This window comes from Drosophila guanche, unplaced genomic scaffold (assembly GCF_900245975.1).
Source record: "Drosophila guanche unplaced genomic scaffold, DGUA_6, whole genome shotgun sequence".
NCBI lineage: Eukaryota > Metazoa > Arthropoda > Insecta > Diptera > Drosophilidae > Drosophila > Drosophila guanche.
In genome coordinates this window covers 18850931-18872020 of record NW_022995743.1, presented here as the reverse complement: position 1 = coordinate 18872020, position 21090 = coordinate 18850931, and positions in this window count along the sequence as shown.

Below are 21090 nucleotides of genomic sequence, written 5' to 3'. Positions count from 1 at the left end.
GTTTTCGTAGTAGGTATAGTAGTCCTAATTTTTCCATATTCTAATCAAATCACTAACGTTACATTCGACTCGATGCGCAAAAATTTTGTTCAGTGCTTATACAACTTGTACTTGTATAAGGCCGTTTCTGGGGATCTTAAAATGGTACTCATAAAATACAGAGCTCCAGTTTAACATCACATGCCCTAAGAGAAGACTCAGCGATGATGGTAGAACATAGGGGGGCGAAAGAGCCACTGTTAGATATGTTCTAATATTCATTCTTGCAATCCGTAACTGAGATTTTAGGTTATTTAGTTTCCATACACGGTTTTTTATTCCGCTGAATACGTCTCTATCTTCGCTCTGCATTTTCCATGTATCCTTAAAAAACTGGACTGCACAGATTTTCGCTTTCATAAAATAGGTCTTTGTGAAGAAATTCGTTAAACCCTGTACTCAAATGTGTTAAGGGATTTATATTACTGAAAATAGATGTATGTAACACCCACAAGCACATAAGTATGCATGTACATAGTGCAAACTAATGATTTTTTCGAAATTTACATTTTAAATTTTTTTACATATGTCATCTACATCATCAATTACATTACTTCTCACCACAACACGCCCTCTTAGCTTGCATCTTCCCCCTGAATCATAAACTTTACGTGGCAGAGTGTGCGAGCAAAAGTAAACAAATCTGTTGGAAGGGGTGGGGAGTAGACACTGGGCATGAATTTCGTCATTATAACTATAATATGGATCAAATCTGATCTTAATTCGAATGCTTATCAAGAATAAATACACTTTATGGGGTCGAAAACGTTTCCTTATTCATACATCCCTCAGCATAACTATACATAGGGATGAACATAAGCATATGTATGTATGTATACTTGATCATGCGAATGGTTACTGGTAAACACAGTAACTATGTACAGATGTACTGAATTTTTCACAATATATTGCCTAAAATGTCTCCAACCCACTGGTTTTGCCGAAATCAACTTTACAACTAAGTATACACAGGAAAACATATTTAGATATGTTGGTACTGAGTAAAAAATTTTAAAATAAACGCATAAAAATGTCGTTTATATAACCGTATACCACTTTAGAATGACTGGATTTCTGCCATGTACAAAAGTATTCTCTTAAAATCCCACTTACGCACTCTTGACTCAGAGAGAATAAAACACTTACGACCCTTTAATTTAAATGCTTTGCAGCTATTTACAAGTTTGTCCAATATAAATAAGAAAATCACATCCATGTAAGAACCTTTAGAATGGTTATGAGCAGCAAATATTTTAAGAATAAAAAATGTTTCCACAAAGATCTGAATATTCCAACCATTAAAGAAGAAATAAAGAAAACTAGTAAGAAATACATCGACAGACTCCACAACCACGAAAATAATTTAGCCTTAAGTCTATTAGACAATAGCCTAACAGTAAGAAGACTGAAAAGATACCACATTCTCCATATCCCTGATAGATAAATTTAACAAACTAAAAAGATGTTATATATAATAGCAGGGCTCATTGGAAAACTGCTATTTCTGTTAATTGAATATTAATTATACAATTTACTTATTGTTTAAAAACAGATTGTAAATATAAAGAGAGAGAAAAAAAAAAAAAAAATTCAATGTTTAGAATCTTATAAAACTGTGATTCTACTTGTTTTCGGGTTATAATGTTGGTTGATAAAACGAGGAGGGACGTGTGAGACGCTTTTATACATTTATACCCGGTACTCAGACAGTATACTTATCTGTACCTTAGAAGTTTTTTTTTCAAATTTTACATTTTACATTTTTTGGGGGCTAATAATCTAGCCGATTTCAAAAGAGTATTTGCTAAAAACAGACACGACTCTGTAATTGCTATAATTGTTTGTGCTCGAAAATGTACAAGTTGATGTCTGTTGCGGCCCACCGCAAAAAAATATGTAAAGTTGATAATAGCAAAAACACTAAGACTATTAACATTTGTATCATAGATACATTTGTAGTAATTACTCGGATCGACATAAAAATTCGAAATGGGGAGGTATTCTAAAATACAAAATATTGTGTACTTCTCCAAATTCACAGACTGAAAACTAATTTCTTCCTTCTGGCTATAATAATGTTCTAATCTAATCTTATTTCGGTGATCTGTTAGATATGGTCATTCCCTACGGAATGGTGTTTTAAGCTTTCTTTTTTATTCATAATTGTTTCTGTCGGGGCTTTTTTTCCTTTTTTTTTAAACACACTGGTATCAGTGTGAGCATACAGCCATATGGATGAAAAATTTGGTGGCTCTAGCTTTTATAGTGTCTAAGAACTAGTCGACAAACAAGACGTACGGAAAGAACGACAGACGGAAAGATAGACAGACAGATACAGACTCGGCTATTGATGCTGATCAAGAATGTTTCCTTCTGTGTGTTACAAACATTTACTTTTGTGCACAAATACAACTTTTCTGTACTCTTCGAGTACCGGGTATAACAAATCGAAAAGCATCCGTCTCTCGGTTCCCTTAACCTGATAAAAGTCAAATAGTAACCCAACTGGCAGCACATTGACGAAGAACCCTATGAACCTATGGGTTCATTATTGCCATAATTAGTACGATGGCAACTAACCACAAAGAGTGAATGTGCTCTAAGACTCTTCGCTGGCGTGCTAAGCAAAATTCTGCAGAGACGGTCAGTTCAATCGCCGATCCCCATTACGGGGTCATCAATAAATATAAGTGCCGTGGTGATCCTCGAGAGAGGGGACATAGACAAGTTGACATTTACTCTCATACGAATGCAAAGGGAGAGAAAAGTGCAAGACCGCAAACTTCAGAAATTTTCTTTGCAGTTGAAGACACACTTGCTAAATGAGATGTAGTAACATCTGCTATTGTTGAGGGGAGCAAGTGGATTCAGCCCCAACGAGCCACTGCATTTAGATCTCGCTGCAGCAGGACACTGTCACCTACTGTTCTGTCAGCACTGAAAATCTTCGTATCATCCGCAAAGAGCAGAAACTCAGAGGATTAAATGCTGAGACATAAGTCATTAATAAATAATGCAAATAGCAGGGTCCACTGCTAGTGCACTTCCCTGTGGAAGGACGCAGGTAGACTAGTATGGGTCACAATGTCTCCAATTTGTCAGCACCACATACTCCCGTAGCTCAAGATATCTATATTGTATTTGTGCAAAATCGGATGTATGTAACGAAACGAAGAAGGAAAAGTTTCCGACCCCATGAGGTATATATATTCTTGATCAGCACCAATAGCCGAGTCGTAGAGCCATGTCTGTCGGTCCGTCAGTCTTTATGAGCGGCAGGATATCAGAGACTATAAGAGCTATAGTCACCTAATTTTGTGAGAAGACTCATGTGATATCTCACTGTTACTAGTATTTATCAAAACTTCGTATTTGGCTGTCTACGAATATGTTGAGCGACCTCTGCTGCTTTCTTAATTGCGAAAACCTGCGGCAGAAATATGCGATGCAATCAGGCGCTGTGCTGAGGACAGATGCAGAGGAGAGTCTGTCACTACATTTTCTCCGTAACCTTATGTTACTGCTTCTTTACAGTAGCTTACCACACTAGGACTCTGTACAACAGAGTTGGTCGCACCACTGAAATGTAGATCCAGTGCATTAGAGCGGGAGACAGACCACACGTGTTGCTGAGCATTTTCTTGTATGCATACAGCGCAGTGGTGGCGTTATTCATCCTATCCAATGTCATGTCTCCATATCAGTTTGCTGTCCAGTATTGTGCCGAGATATTTGACCTGTGTTTTTGGCGCAAGCCTGGTTTGGCCAATTTTTGGGGGGATCCATGCGATATCCCTTGTACCTCTTGGTGAAGTGGATGAGGTCCTTCTCATTCTCGTTGAAACTGAGTCCTACTTCTTCCGTCCACTCACATATCTCCCTGAACGTAAGTTGTATTATTTAGCTGAGGGTCGATGGCCATACACCCGTAATTAGTATGCTTATGTCGTCTGCATGGGCTGGTGTTTTTGGGGCCTTCCTCTCAAATCTATTGATAAGGTCGTCGACCACCAGATTCCATAAGAGGTGAGACAGGACTCCACCTTGCGGTGTGCCTCTGTGAGCCCCCTTTACCATTAAAGCAGTCCCCCACTCTGATTGAACCCATCTACAACTTAGGAGGTTCCTAATCCATGTGTTGATTGCTTGGTGGATGTTGGTCGCATCTAGGCGTTCCATAAGTGAAGTGCCATTTTCACCGATTTTCCTTTGGTAAAAGCGTGCTGGTTAGTCGACATCAGTTCTCATACATCATTCCTTTTGTGTATAATGTAGCAAGTTTTTTGTATTAAGCATTATAAAACAATAGTATCTTTTGAACAAATAACAGCTCGCGTTGTTATCTTCCACGGCCCCGATACATCGAGTGGAGATACCCATAGGTTAAGTAGATGACTAAGAACTCTCGATAAGCGGGAGTGGAGGGTTGCGGAGTATACCGGCCGCTCGTATACCACAGCAAGTAAAAATATAGTTATTGGCTAAAACCCCATCGTCTTTGTATGGGCCAAAATCCAGCAGCGTTTCTAGTGTTTTTATTAGTAAAGACGTAAAGCTTGACAGTCTGAAAACCTTGGGGCTCAAATGGCAGCGCTTTCCTGCTTTTGGGTGGAAGACAGCTCTCGAGGTTATCCATTGGATAGGGATATAGCCTGTGTTTAGAAATGCCGATGAGCCATGGGGTGATTGCCTCTTTGGTCACTTGCAGAATAGCTGGGAATATTTCGTCCAGTCCAGAAAATTCCTAGCTCCTTCATAGCTCCTGTTCACCACCTCCAGTTTGGCCCCTCCCAAAACGCCTCCAGTTGGCAGACCGTGCGCGTCAGCCATTTTGCCGCCATTGATCCACCCAGCACCGTCGAAGGTGGGAATGGGGGGATGTATGGATTACACAGCGGATGCTGAGTACTCGCTTTGGAAGAGCACTAAATCCTTCCAAAGAAAACCGTTCAGACAGCTTCCTTTCCGGTGTCCTAGCGGAGATATTTTTAGAAACGAGGAAAAGCAGGCCAATTCGTTTTGCACTGTATCTAGAGGCCAGAGTCACTCATTTTCAATTCGCAACGGTGGATAAGCATAGAAAGACCTATGACAGTCTAAAGATACCTCTAGAAATGTACTTGCCTATTAATCCAGCCAGGGTTGAGGAGGTTGTTAAGGTCATCAAGTCCCTGCCTTTGAAGCTATGTTAAGGGTGCAGTCCTTCCAAATTCAGTGGAAGATGGCTGCAATCTTGCTCTGGCTCTACAAACCTGGAAAACTCAATAGACATTGATATGCAGAAAGTAAGTTAAACTAAACGAGAAGGGACGTGTGAGACGCTTCTTACGCGTCACAACTTTAATACCTGGTACTCAGTACATTTTACATATTTTCTTCATTTGTCATATACATCTGCATCATTTCTCATGACAACACGCTCCTTTAGCTCGCCCCCCTCCCATAGAGCCGTACACTGCAGAGGCACGGCAGGGGCAGAGGCCGCACACAAGCAGAGTGTGAATGAGAGAATGTGGAAAAAACAAATAAAAGTGACGGGACGGGGTGGGTTTAGCCACTGAAAATTAATTTCTTCATTCTGGCTTTTATAATTCCAATTTGGTGATCTGATAGATATGGTCATTCGCTACGGAATGGCATTTTTAGTTTTCTTTTATCTTCAAAGGTGTAGATTTGGGAGGTTTTCGCCCTTTTGCGGGGGCGAAGAAGAGCGGGGCTAATTTTTTAAATACACTTTTAACAGTGCGAGCATACAGAAGTCTGGATACAAAATTTGGTGGCTCTAGCTTTTATAGTCTCTGAGATTCAGGCGCTCACCAAGACGTACGAGCAGACGGACAATATACATAAACAAATAAAATAAAATATAAAAATATTGGACTTTGTCTTTTTTTTTTCTCTCACCAAGAACCGAAGGCACGGGAGCCAATTCACTATACTAATTAGGCAGTCAGTTTTTACTCGATTTGCACCCTCTATGAGTTGTTTGCTTAGTGGTAGTACTGAGTGCCGGGTATAAAAGTTGTGACGCGTAAGAAGCGTCTCTCACGTCCCTTCTCGTTATTTAAGACGCTTGCCGCGTCTGCCGTGAGAACCATAAATTTGTTGTTCGAAATGAGAGAGAACTGTCTCTCAATCTCGTCTTATGTTGCGACGATATTCGAAGGGGCGATAAAGGCGATAAACTGTGCCGGAGAACGAGAGAAGGGGAAAATAGAAGAGAAGCCCGAAACATTGCGGGATCCACAAGCCAGCACACTCACACCCTCAAAAATGCCATGCTATGCTATGCAATGGAAGAGATGGGATCAGCTGCAGCAAGAGCGATTGCATAGGGCAGCTACGCTGAACATGCCGGGAGTGGGAAAATAAACATAGGCAGTATTAGAGCGATCTGTGTGTGTGACCGTTTAAGAAAAAATCGGGGAAAGGGAATCAAACAGACCGGCGGGACAATCTAGAGGACCTTTTTATCAGCATCTAATTAAGAAGAGATAAATGTAACGGGCTGGCCCCCCGTATATGTGCAAAAATTCCATTCCCCCGCGGAATCCAGGTCACATCCCTGCCCACCGCGAGCCCGCCACGGCGCTACCGACAGTTAAATAATTACTACATGCATACATAAACGCATACATAAATACACACATAAATAATATCGATCTATATTAATTAATATTTAATTAATTAGCCGTCCCCACATATATTTACCGGCCATATTAATGTAACATAAATGTAGTATTTGTATTTATATTTATTTTATTATTTATATTTATTTTTTGTGATTATTTCCACCCAATAATTTAAGTTGAGAAGGCGGGAGTAGGCGGAGGCGCTACCAAGATTTAGTGTAGGGATTTATAGTTAAGTATGTATTAAGTTTTTGAGTTAAATATTATAACGTCTGAAATGAAGTGCTAGTGTGTTTAGTATGGTGGGAAAGGAGACCACAACGGCGAGATGGAGAAAGGCCGCTGCACTTGGGAAAGGAGATTCGTAGTGGTTTTGAGTCGGATCTCAAGTAGAGTACGCCCGAGGTAGACCATCGGCACCTCAAACTTGTCCACGTCTGTGTCGAAGAGATGATTGTCCGTTAGATGTTAAGTAAAGTCCGTTATATATTTTTTTAATTATCGTTTGTTTTTGGTATTTGTTCGAGATGTCCGAACATTTGGTTTGTTGTGTGACCTGGGAGCCTGGGAAAGACTCAGCCCTGGGATGACTGGCTAGCCGGCCTTGCCCCAACACCAAAACAGGTTCGTAACAATAATGGCGCCCAATCTAAGACAAGTTATGAGTGCGAATCATAAATGTCGAGGAGTTTTTAAATGTCCAGCCGAGAGGAACGATCTCGAGTGGTAATCTGGTAATCTATTAATCTTCTGTAGAAGATGAGAGGTCAAGAGCGCCCACGAAGAAGTTGTAGACGGTGGACAGGAAAGTAGCAGTAGCAGTTATGGTTACTTTCCCCTCTTATTGTTGGTTGATGAGTATTTTGAAGTTCCGTGTTGAGTTTTGTTGGAGTTAGTTAGTTTTCGGTGGAAGAAAGAAAAGTTAGGTAAGAAGATAAAATATATGAGCAGTTACGATTTACGGTCAAGAGTGAAAATGCCCGCAGGACTCCTCCGCCAGGACACCTGCCGGAACAGATGCGAGGAGGAGATCCAGTGCGCGGAAGGAGGCGAGAACGACAGCTGGAACCCGCCGAAGACTTGCCGTCTGACATTCTTTCGGGCATAAACGTCGCTATAGCACAAGCGCAGGAGACGCAGAGAGAAGCTATGGCGGACACCAACAGCAGGACGTTACAGGACGAGGAGATCCGTCGATGATTTATGGAGCTGATGGGTGCCATAACGGAGGCAATGAAGCCCCTGCGCCAGAGGGGAGAATTGATCCAGGATCTGGGCTGGGAGGATGGTCCAAATGGCAGAGAAGGCGGTCCGATGGCTCCAGAATGGCGAAGGCAGAGTACCGGCACCAGGCCAAAAGGGTCCGTGGAACAACAGGAGCAGATTCCCCAAGCTCCTCCAAGGAAGCCGGAGAGAAGGAGCCAAAATTGGTCCCGCATGGTGGAAGATGGCGAACTGGAGACGAGACCGAGAGGACTGGAACGGAAACCAGAAGGAGACGGCGGAGCGCGGCGATTCACGACGCCCTACGAGAGGCGAGACGAGTGGAGGGAGCCGAGACTGGGACGCTTCGACAAGTGGGACATCCATTTCGACGGCGACCCAGACCCAGCCAAACTGACGTTGGAGGATTTCGTCTTTCGGGTCGAATTTCTCCAGAGGCAGAGTCGACGCTCGTGGGACGAAGTCCTGGATAATTTTCACCAGCTGGTGAGAGGACGGGCTGCCGTGTGGTACTGGCAGTTTGTCCGAGAGAGGCCTCCAGAAGTCTGGGAGGACTTAAAGGACGAGTTGGTGTCCCGATTCCGTGCAGTAGGTGGGCAATACGAGCGGATGTGTGCGTTGCATGAGCGACGGCAAGAACCTGGAGAATCGGTGAAAGACTACTTTCGAGCGATGCGGAGGCTGGCAGCAAGACTTATCACACCAATAGCAGATTCCGAAATGGTCAGAGTCATCAAGAAGGGGCTCGAGGAGGAGATCGCTCGTTATGTGTACGCGATCCGAGTCCGGAACCTGGAGCAGCTTAGGGAAGAGTGTGTGGCGGAGGTGTGGAGGTGGAGTACCATTTCCGCAGACGCGAGCGAAGGTCAGCTTTTCGCCCGACGCTGAAGTTCCAACAATCCGGTAAGCGAGTGGAGGAGATCGAGCCAGAGTCGGAGTTGTCGGAAGGAGAGGAAGAGGTGATGGTTGCGGAAACACACCTGAAAGCGAAGCCGAGGCTGGGGTGCTGGAATTGCGGAGAAGTTGACCACAGGTTCCGAGAGTGTATGTCAAAGGAACGCAGAGTATTCTGCTACCTCTGCGGAAAGCCCGAAACGTACACGCCGAAGTGTCCCAACTTCGGTATGTCAGAGCTCGGGACGGAGGCCCGCGAGAAAGTGAAGGATGCCATATTGGATATTGTAAAAATTAAGCATATTAACCCAAGTAGTGTAGAGAAATATAGTTTAAAATTCTTACCGGTCGAATAGAGAATGAGGAGATATAAAAAAGTCCGAAATCGGATCTTTGACGGACACCAGATGAATGGAATGCGAGGTGTCAGCCGTAGACTCCAGAAGGCCCGTGCACGCTTCCGGCAAAGGAGACAGACTCGCAAGGAGGTGGCTGAAGCAGTCAGGCGTGGGTCAGGACGTGACCCAAGGGTTTTTGCCGATGTGCAAATCCGAGGACGGAAGATTTCCGGACTCCTGGATACTGGGGCTTCCGTAAGTATCCTCGGAAAGGGCAGTCGTGAGCTCCTAGGCGACCTCAGGGTGAAGATGGACAACTATATCTCGCATTGAGGGAATACTGTCCAGGATCGACCAGACGCACTACAATTCAAGTGTAGACCTCAAATTTGCGTTCTGGCAAATCATGCTGGATCCAGAAAGCAGGAAGTGTACCGCGTTCACCGTTCCAGGTCGTCCGCTGTACAAATTCGTGATGATACCATTCGGTATGACAGACGCGCCGAAGAAGCATCCGCGTGGAAAGTTTTCCTTGTCGAAGGAGGCCGAGACGGCGATTGGATCCCTGAAAAAGGCACTCACCACGACGCCGGTATTGAGTCATGCTGATGCTGAGTCAAGAAGCCTTTCTACTTACAGTGCGACGCATCGAATTACTGAGTGGGAGCGGTGTTGTTTCAGTTGGACGACGAAGCGAGCGTCCGAGCGTCCAGTGGCTTTCTTCTCAGCCAAGTTAAACAAGCATCAGCTAAATTATTCGGTAACGGAAAAAGAGTGTTTAGCTGCGGAGTTGGCCATTGAGAAATGCAGACCGTACGTTGAGTTGATGCCCTTCACGGATCACGCCAGCCTGAAATGGCTCATGTCATTGAAGGACCTAAACCGACGTCTTGCGAGATGGTCGTTGCGACTGCAGAGGTTCGACTTTGGGATCGAACACCGGAAAGGAGTCGATAACGTCGTGGCAGATACACTCTCACGCTGCATCGACGAAGTGGTGATAGATCCAATGGAGATCCTAGGGTTCCAGACGACAGGGTTTGAGTCGGCAGAATATCAGGAGCTAAAAGGAGAAATATGCAAGAATCAAGACATGTTGCCCGACCTACGAGTGGATATTCAAGCGGATGGCCTTCACGCGAATGGACGGCCAAGTGGAAGGATCCATTTGGAAATTATGGATTCCCGCGGCACTGACGGAATTATCTCCAAGGCCCATGAAGACCACACAGCTGGACGCGGTGGAATTAAAAAGACCCGGCTAAGAAGGCAATTCTACTGGCCAGCGATGACGACACAAGTCCGGGAGTAAGTCCGGATCTGCGATGCATGTAAAGAGTCCAAAGCACCTAATTATCGAAGCCAGGTAGGGATCAGTCAGGAAGTCGTAACGGAGAGGCCGTTCCAGAAATTATACATCGATTTTCTGGGGAACTATCCGCTGTCGAAAAGGGGACAAGCCTGGATTTTTGTCGTCGTAGACCACTTCTCTAAATTTACCTTTCTGAAGGCAATGAGAGAGGCGACAGCGGCGAACGTAGCTCAATTCCTAGTACAGGAAGTTTCTACTTGTTTGGGGTACCCGAGGTGATCCACTCCGAAAACGGAAAGCAGTTCCTGTCGAAGATCTTCCAGGATATGATCAGCACCTTTGGCGTCCGACATCTGCGCATAGCAGTCTACTCACCGCAATTCAATGCCGCCGAGAGGGTGAACCGGACAACATTAGCTGCAATCAGGACGTATTTGGAGAAGGATCATCGAGCCATACCGGAGATTGAAGTGTCAGTCCGTGACTCGGTGCACGAAGCCACAGGCGTAACGCCGTTTTTTGCAGTTTTTGGACAGCAAATGTTCCTTAATGGGAACTGCTATAAGTTGGCGACGAAGCTGCAGTCGCTGACGGAGCATGAGGTGCAGGCATTGGACCCAGCGGATAAACGCCACATCATCCGGGAACTTATCAAGACCAACCTTCACCAAGCGTATGATCGCAGCAGCCAGCGCTACAACAAACAGACCCGAATATTTTTCGCCAAACCAGGGCAAGAAGTATACAGGCGCAACTTCACCCTCAGCGACTTTTGGGAAGAGCTACAACTCCAAGTTCCCCGGAAGTTCCTGAAGTGCCGAGTCGGACGCCCGGTCGGAAATAATGCCTACGAGCTTGAAGACCTGGCGGGGAAGCCCGAGGGGATTTTTCACGCCAAAGACTTGAAATTGTAGTGGGCAAGCTTTGGAATTGAAGGGAAGAAGAATAGGGCACTCATGTAGAAACCGAGTGGGTGTGAGCCTACGTTGGGCGCTGCAAGATCTTAGGGTCAAGCCGTTAGGTATCGATTTCCTTCGATTGTTTGCGAATAATTCTTCCGTCCAGGTACGATCGGCAGAATACTGGATTTAGCAGTATTTTTTTGGAGGTTGGCAGGTCGATAGTCGAAGGGGCATGGCGATAAACGGTGCCGGAGAACGAGAGAAGAGGAAAATAGAAGAGAAGCCCGAAACATTGCGGGATCCACAAGCCAGCTCACTCACACCCTCAAAAATGCCATGCTATGCTATGCAATGGAAGAGATAAGATCAGCTGCAGCAAGAGCGATTGCATAGGGCAGCTACGCTGAACATGCCGGGAGTGGGAAAATAAACATAGGCAGTATTAGAGCGATCTGTGTGTGTGACCGTTTAAGAAAAAATCGGGGAAAGGGAATCAAACAGACCGGCGGGACAATCTAGAGGACCTTTTTATCAGCATCTAATTAAGAAGAGATAAATGTAACGGGCTGGCCCCCCGTATATGTGCAAAAATTCCATTCCCCCGCGGAATCCAGGTCACATCCCTGCCCACCGCGAGCCCGCCACGGCGCTACCGACAGTTAAATAATTACTACATGCATACATAAACGCATACATAAATACACACATAAATAATATCGATCTATATTAATTAATATTTAATTAATAAGCCGTCCCCACATATATTTACCGACCATATTAATGTAACATAAATGTAGTATTTGTATTTATATTTATTTTATTATTTATATTTATTTTTGTGATTATTCCCACCCAATAATTTAAGTTGAGAAGGCGGGAGTAGGAGGACGCGCCACCAAAGATTTGGTGTAGGGATTTATAGCTAAGTATGTATTAAGTTTTTGAGTTAAATATTATAACGTTTGAAATGAAGTGCTAGTGTGTTTAGTATGGAGGGAAAGGGGAGCCCAAAGGCGAGATGGAGAAAGGCCGCCGCACTTGGGAAAGGAGATTCGTAGTTGTTTTGAGTCGGATCTCAAGTAGAGTACGCCCGAGGTAGACCGCTTTTGTTGCTCTTTTTACATTCTATCATTCACACTCTGCTTCTGCTTCACTCGACCACTGCCTCTGCCCTCCCCCTGCCACTTCCTCTACCGACTTTTAACCCATTCCGTCCCACAGCTTATATTTGTTTTTTTTTTTTTTTTGTGTGCTGGTCTAGGGAAGGGCGGCGAGCTAAAGGAGCGTGTTGGTGTGAGTAGTGTTGTTGATGTAGATGACAGATGAAGAACAAATTTATAATTTGACAAAACACCGCTGAGGTGCAGATGCACTATTCTCCCAATGACCAGTTTTGGTGGCCAAAAGCTAATTTTTAAAAGTTAAAACCAAGACTCGGTCTTTAACGCTCTGTATTAGAAAAAGAGTGACCATCAAAGTTGCGTACCAGAAACTTCCATAGATGTCGCCACTTTCGAAAAATATGCTGTGAAACCTAGCGGTCATTATTGCACAGAATGTGCAGAGAAAAAGTACCAATTTTATTGCTGTTTTAAATATCTCATAAATTGGAAAAATGATTAACTGATCCACTTTTTTAATGCATTTTATTTAGTAGGCTTTTTGCTACGTGTTCTGTAATTTGAACGATATCTAGTGGTTGGCGATGTCTTCTACATCTAGATGTAGTCCTGAGTGCCGGGTATAAAAGTTGTGACGCGTAAGAAGCGTCTCACATCCCTTCTCGTTCTTTAATTATTGTTTGTTTTTGGTATCTGTTCGAGATGTGAGAACAGTTGGTTTGTTGTGCGACCTGGGGGCCTGGGAAAGACTCAGCCCTGGGATGACTGGCTAGCCGGCCTTGCCCAACACCAAAGAGATTCGTAACAGATCAATACGTTCACCCAGATAGATGGCCTTTGGTAAAAAAAAATGCATAAAGGTAAGGACTATAGAGTCAGAGTAGTCCTCCCTGGGCCAATTAAACGGCTTGTTGTATTTCTACTGAAACTCGTTCTGCTAGTGATTCCCACTCTTCTTTCTGAATTCTTCTCGCGAGAGCGTGGAATCCTCTCCACAGCGCGGCCAAACCTCTGAATTCTCTCCAGAGTGTGTCAAAATTGTTAAATTCTCTTCAGAGTGGGTTAAAAGCCAAGCCTCCGCAACGCCAACTCTCCATGAAGCGGGTTCACACCTTCGAACGTCCACACTCCGGGCACAGCTCTACACGTAGAAAACAGGCACGTGCGGCCGAGTAGCTAAACCTGATAACGACCTTGAAAGAAGACGCAAGACCTGGTCCTGTCAAATATCAAACTCTGTTACACTAAGACCAATAAATACCGCCTCTTTTACTGCTTAACCCTTGCCTTATTCTATATTATTACCACATCCAGGAACTTAAAAATGTCTGTGTACACGGAGGGGCCAGCCGACGTCCGGCCGAAGCGACGTCACAAGATATCTTTTACCGGGTAGGAAAATGTTCCACTTATGTGTTAAAAAAAGGCTATTCTACGACGGGTCAATTCAATTTTCGCCCATGCTTCGTCATGGCCCGACACCCTACTGCCCGAAGGGTTCATCGATTCAGCAATGACGACACAAACAACGAACCTAGGCAAAAGTTTTGAATCTAGAGTCTGTTCTTTTACTCTGTGGGTGCCTGGGGAGCGGTGCTGTTACTATGTCTCTTTCAGCTACCACATCCAGGAACTTAAAAATGTCTGTGAACACGGAGGGGCCAGCCGACGTCCGGCCGAAGCGACGTCACAAGATATCCTTTACCGGGTAGGAAAATGTTCCACTTATGTGTTAAAAAAAGGCTATTCTACAACGGGTCAATTCAATTTTTGGCGAGCTCACTGCTCTTACCTCGTAGGCAGTGCCCAAGGATCTACATCTGCTTCGTCGCAGGTGCGGCGGAATTTGTGGCTCGTATTCCTCTTGATGGACACTACTTGCATAATCTCGAAGTCTTGGCGGACTCGATGGATGAGCGCGCCGCCTCGCTCTGAGGAAAGCCCTTCGGAGTTCGCCAAATTCCTGGATCCACCAGTAGCATGGTGTTTCCCGTAGAGTCGGTTTCCTCCTTGGCATAGCCTCCCTGGTAGCTAAGTTGCCAGCTGTGCGCCGCTCGCATTGCCTGAAGGAAGGAGATGGAGGGAAAGAATCAGCGCCCAAGAGGCTATCCCGACCTGAAAAATGTAATCCGAGTTCCATCGATTGCCAGCTTAACATCCAGAGACGAGATGGTCTCTACCACCCCATTCTACTGCCCAAGAAAAAAATTCCCCTGCCATAAAGATGGGTGCTCTCCCACGGGAATCTTCCGCTGAGTCTAGATCGCACAAAGCCCTCCTTGGATACATCGGTATCCAGGGGTGGGGTCCGAACACCCATCATTCACCTGCTCTTTTTCTAACCACTGCCTGTTACGGGCTTGTGTGGTTCACATACCAGGACCACGTTCGACCTCCCCATCTCCTGTTGTCCTGGCTCAGTAATACCTTGTCCGCCTCGCGATGGTTAGATTAATCTGCATTAACCTCATGTTAGCCGTTTAGCAAGATCATTGGTAAAGATTGGGCACCTGCCACTGCCTGCCTCCAATCCCCATTCCAGCCCTTGCAGAGAATGCACTGCTCTGTGGGACCTGATCGCAATCCTTTGCCAGGTGATCCTCCTCTCCGCATCTCCGACACAGCCTAGACCGGTCTGTCTTGCTTCTGCACTGTCTTCCTACATATGTGTCCGAGCTGCATGCATCGGAAACATTTGGTGACATTGACGCGTTCTCTGAGCCAAATGTTCTGTTAAATTGTAAGAGTCATATGTATGCAGATGATGTGCAAATGTTTGTTAGTTGTCCATTGAGTCAAATTTATGAGTGTATAAGTGTATACAACAGTGATTTGTTAAATGTGAATAACTGTGCGAAGTGTAATGGATTTTCACTTAATGTGGATAAATGTAAATGTTTACGAAGAACATATAGTCTACTAAGAAAACTAAGCACCCACTCAAAAATACCTACCAGATAACCTCAAATTAATAATAGCTAAGAAATATTTGTAATTGATTAATTGACGGAATTGAGATATTTGGACATTGTGATACAGAAAACTTAAAAACAAAATAAGTAACATTTAACGAGAAGGGACGTGTGAGACGCTTCTTACGCGTCACAACTTTTATACCCGGATCTCAGTACTACATCTGCACATAAGCGGTGTTTTGTCAAATTTTAAATGTTTTCTTCAACTGTCATCTACATCTACAACACTTCTCACACCAACACGCTCCTTTAGCTCGCCGCTCTTCCCTAGACCCACACACTGCAGAAAAAAAGTCGGCAGAGGCAGTGCAAGGGGGAGGGCAGATGCAGAGGCCGAAGCCGCTGACTACACGAAGCAGAGTGTGAAAGAGAGAATGTAAAAAGAACAACAAAATCTGCGGGACAGGGTGGGTTTAGCCACTGAAAATTACTGGCTATAATAATGATCCGATCGTATCCCAATTTGGTGATCTGATAGATATGGCCATTCCCTACGGAATGGCGTTTTTAGTTTTCTCTTATCTTCAAAATTGTAGATTTGGGAGGTTTTCACCCTTTTGCGGGGGCGGAAGGGGGCATGGCTCATTTTTAAAATACACTGGTTTCAGTGTGAGCTTACAGCAGTCTGGAGCTCTTATAGTCTCTAAGAACTAGCCGACAAACAAGACGGACGGACGGACAGACAGACATGGCTCCATCGACTCGGCTTTTGATGCTGATCAGGAAACGCTTCCTTCTGTGCGTTACATACAACCGTTATTTCACACAAATACAATATACCAATACCAAAATATATACAATATAATAAACAACATGGCGCGTTTAATTTATAATTAGCGACAAACCGATCATAGCTTAATTTTTTCAAGACAATTTTTCAAAATAGATATCAAGCCATGAACAGGGTACAGAACAATCATTTTTTTGCATTGCAAAATCTATACTAGACAGCCAAGCTTCTTATATGGTATACTAACTTTGCCTCAACAACTAGAACGTTAATACTTGTAACCATATGGTACATATGTACACTCCCAATCAGACGAATATACTCACGAGTTTTCAAAAAGAACATGGATAGTACAATGATAGTAGAGCAAATTTTTTTTTCCATTAATCAAGATTCTTTTCCTTATTTAAAAAATAAAGAATTCGACTTCTAAGTGAAAAGGGTTTTTATTTTTGAATTAGTTTGTGAAAATAACCCAAAAATAAGGTCCGTTTAAACTATCACTCGAATAGACTCAATGATGAATTTTAGGTAAAATCTTTTAAAAGTTTTGTAATAAATATTTGTTGTATGATGTTTGGAGCCTAACTATTAATGTTTGTGGAAAACTGTGTTCCAAATTAGGTGAAAATTTGAGTCTTTCATCCACTTCTACGTCAACTTACCGTTATTTTAGTGCGACTATCCTGGTGAAACTAGCCGTTTCATGTGACAAAAATGTTGCTGAATCTCACCAAAGGACTTTTAGAGTAGCATTCCTACTGATTTACTCAACATCGACTAAACAATTTGGGTGTAAATCGGGAGTAACGGGTCAATTTGGTGATCTGATAGATATGGCATTTCCTACGGAATAGCGTTTTTAGTTTTCTTGTATCTTCAAAACTGTAGATTTGGGGGGTTTTCGCCCTTTTGCGGGTGCGGAAGGGGGCGTGGCTCATTTTTGAAATACACTGGTTTCAGTGTGAGCATACAGCAGTCCGGAGCCAAAATTTGGTGGCTCTAGTTCTTATAGTCTCTGAGAACTAGCCGACAAACAAGACGGACAGACGGACAGACAAACATGGCTCTATCGATCAAGAATATATATACTTTATGGGGTCGGAAACGCTTCCTTCTGTGCGTTACATACAACCGTTATGCGCACAAATACAATATATCCTATTTACTCTTCGAGTACTGGGTATAAAAACAAATATAAGCTGCGGACGGGGTGGCTTAAAAGTCTTCAGGGCAGAGGCATAGGTCGAGTGAAGCAGAACCAGAATGTGAATAAGAGAATGTGAAAAGAACCAACAAAAAAAGCTGCTGGACAGGGTGGGTTTGGCCACAGCAAATGAATTTCTTCATTGTGGCTATAATAATGATCCAATCGGATCCCAACTTGGTGATCTGATAGATATGGTCATGGATATATATATTAATGGATATGTTATAATGTGGATGTATTTTCTTCGAAATTGTAGGTTTGGGAGGTTTTCGCCCTTTTGGGAGGCGCGACTCATTTTTGAAATACACTTGTAACAGTGTGAGCATACAGAAGTCTGGATGCAAAATTTTGTGGCTCTAGCTCTTATAGTCTCTAAGTACTAGTAAGGACGGACAGACATGGCTCAATCGACTCGGCTATTGATGCTGATCAAGAATATATATACCTTATGGGGTCGGAAACTTTTCCTTCTTCGTTTCGTTACATACATCCGCTTTGTGAACAAATACAATATACCCTATTTATTCTTAGAGTACCGGGTATAACTAAATACGGAGAATAATTGTCGTAAATGTGAAGTCAGAGTTGCCGAAAAAGCTCAGCAATTCCAACATATGATTTCTTAATTTTTTAAAACACAATATTTACCTATTTTAAAATTTGATTTAAGATTACATATTATTATTTATATTTTATTTTATTATTTTCCATTACTATTTTTATATATATGTATGTATGTGCATATATACATATATATTTTTGTTTCCTATTTGCCTGTTAAGAGTTCACAAACGGTGTGAAATCACTTGATTTTTTAATTTTTTAAAACAAAGAAAAATTAAAAAAGATTTACCTATTTTAAAATTTGTATTAAGACTATATATTAATATTATATCCATTTTATTTTGTTATTTTAGTATTATTATTTGTGTCTATTTTCCTGTTAAGAGTTTATTAGGTATGTCTCTAATTTGTCCCTAAATTGCGTTGCTCAGCTTATACTTTGAATGCGCTTTGGTAAATTGTCCCATAATCGAATAGCATTTAGCATTTTTTTCAGAAAAGGCAAGCATGTACACACCCAATCAGACGAATAGACTCACGAGTTTTCAAAAATAAAATATTTAGGGTTAGTAATAGGGTTTTTATTTTTGAATTAGTTTGTGAAAATAACCCAAAAATAAGGTCCGTTTAAACTATCACTCGAATAGACTCAATGATGAATTTTAGGTAAAATCTTTTAAAAGTTTTGTAATAAATATTTTTATCCCCGGTACTCAAAGAGTAAATAGGGTATATTGTATTTGTGCACAAAGTGGATGTATGTAACGCCGAGAAGGAAACGTTTCCGACCACATAAAACATATATATTCTTGATCAGCATCAATTGCCGAGTCGATATAGCCATGTCTGTCTTTCCGTCCGTCTGTCCGTCCGTGTTGTTGAGCGCCTGGATCTCAGAGACTATAAGAGCTAGATCCACCAAATTTTGCATCCTGACTACTGTATGCTCACACTGTTACAAGTGTATTTAAAAAATGGATCCAGATTAACTAACCCGAAGGGATCGGAGTTATACAAATGCATACGAAACAATAACATAACGACTTTGTCAACTGGTGTGCCCACATACTGGCCAACTGATAGTCGAAAAATTCCAGATTTGATTGATTTCATAGTATTCTCGGCGATCCCACAATCACACATGCGAGTAATAGAGAGCTTTGACCTTAACTCAGATCATTCTCCAATAATAGCAACTTACAGCACAATAGCCCATATGTTGGAAAAGCCCTATAAAGTAATAACAGCCTCTACAGACATTAACACATTTAAAAGACATTTAGACTCAGCTATAAGCCTGGACATTTCGTTAAAAACAGGAGTGTAGATAGACTATGCTGTGGAGCTTTTCACAAATACAATTCATAATGCGAGCTACAGAAACACGAATCATGCTCTTAATCATCAACAACCAAACCAATTGAACATTTCAACCGATCTTCGACAAAAAATACAAAATAAAAGGAATCTGCGAAAACGCTGGCAAGAAACTCTCTACCCTGCTGACAAAAGATTGTACAACAAGGCTGCATCTGAGCTTAGACAACTGCTGTCGAACTTAGCCAATGAATCTCTAGCTGCGTATCTGAGAAACTTAGACCCTAATTCCAGCAACAATGAATACAACCTATGGAGGGCGACTAAATACCTAAAGAAACCAGCTAAAAGAAACATAAATATTCGCAAAAACAACGAAACTTGGTGTAGGTCTAATAATGAACAAGCGGAAGCATTTGCACAACATCTGCACTCTGTGTTTCAGCCAAACGATACAAATAATTATATAACAGAGACTGAAGTAGAAAAATTCTTTGAGTCACACTGCCAAATGAGCTTGCCTATTAAAAGCATCAAATATGAAGAAGTTGTGACAGAAATCAAATGCTTGAACAATAAAAAAGCACCAGGCCCTGATAAAATAGACGGTATCACCCTAAAAAGTTTACCACCAAAATGCATTCGGTTTCTCACTTTTATATATAACGCGATTCTTAGACTAGACCACTTTCCAAGTCAATGGAAATGTGCAAAGATCGTTATGATCCTAAAGCCAAACAAAATAGAAACGGAATTGACATCATACCGTCCCATTAGTCTGTTGGCAATTTTCCCGAAAGCGTTTGAAAAAGTACTATTGAAGAGAATGTTGCCAATTTTGGACGAACTTTCCATCATTCCTGAATACCAATTCGGATTCAGGAGGGGTCACGGGACCCCTGAGCAATGTCAAAGGGTTATTAATGATATAGTTTCGGCATTTGAAAACAAAAAATACTGCACTGCTGCATTTCTTGATGTTCAACATACGTTCGATCGAGTCTGGCACAAAGGTTTGTTGTACAAGATAAAGAAATGGCTACCTGCTCCGTACTATTTATTAATCAAATCATATCTGGCTAGAAGATGCTTTTACGTGCAGCAGAAAACCGATAGTTCATCACTACTTCTCATCAACTCAGGCGTCCCACAAGGAAGCGTATTGGGACCAATTCTCTACACCCTATATACGGCCGACATGCCAGTTACAAACAACTGCACTGTTGCAACATATGCTGATGATACAGCCGTTTTAGCCACAAGCACATCTATAAATGAAGCTTCTGAACTCCTGCAGATTGAGCTAAGCCTAATTGAAGACTGGTTCCTTCGATGGAAAATTAGAATCAACTTCCTGAAATCCGTCCAAATAAAGTTTTCATTAAGACCAGGTAACTGGCCAAATGTTACACTTAACGGCTCACCAATTCCACAAAGTACCTGTGTGAAGTATATCGGTTTACATCTCGACCGCAGATTAACATGGAAAAACCACATTAAAGCAAAATGTCAACAACTTAGACTTAAAACACTAAAAATGTCCTGGTTGATAAGTCGAAAATCAGAAACTACTTTGGAAAACAAAATTCGCCTCTACAAATCCATACTGAAGCCTGTTTGGACCTACGCTATACAGCTTTGGGGAACTGCTAGCAACTCAAACATTGAGATACTTCAGCGTTACCAATCAAAAACTTTGCGACACATTGTCAATGCTCCGTTTTACGTATCTAATGCAAACATCCACAAAGATCTGAATATTCCAACCATTAAAGAATAAATAAAGAAAACTAGTAAGAAATACATCGACAGACTCCACAACCACGAAAATA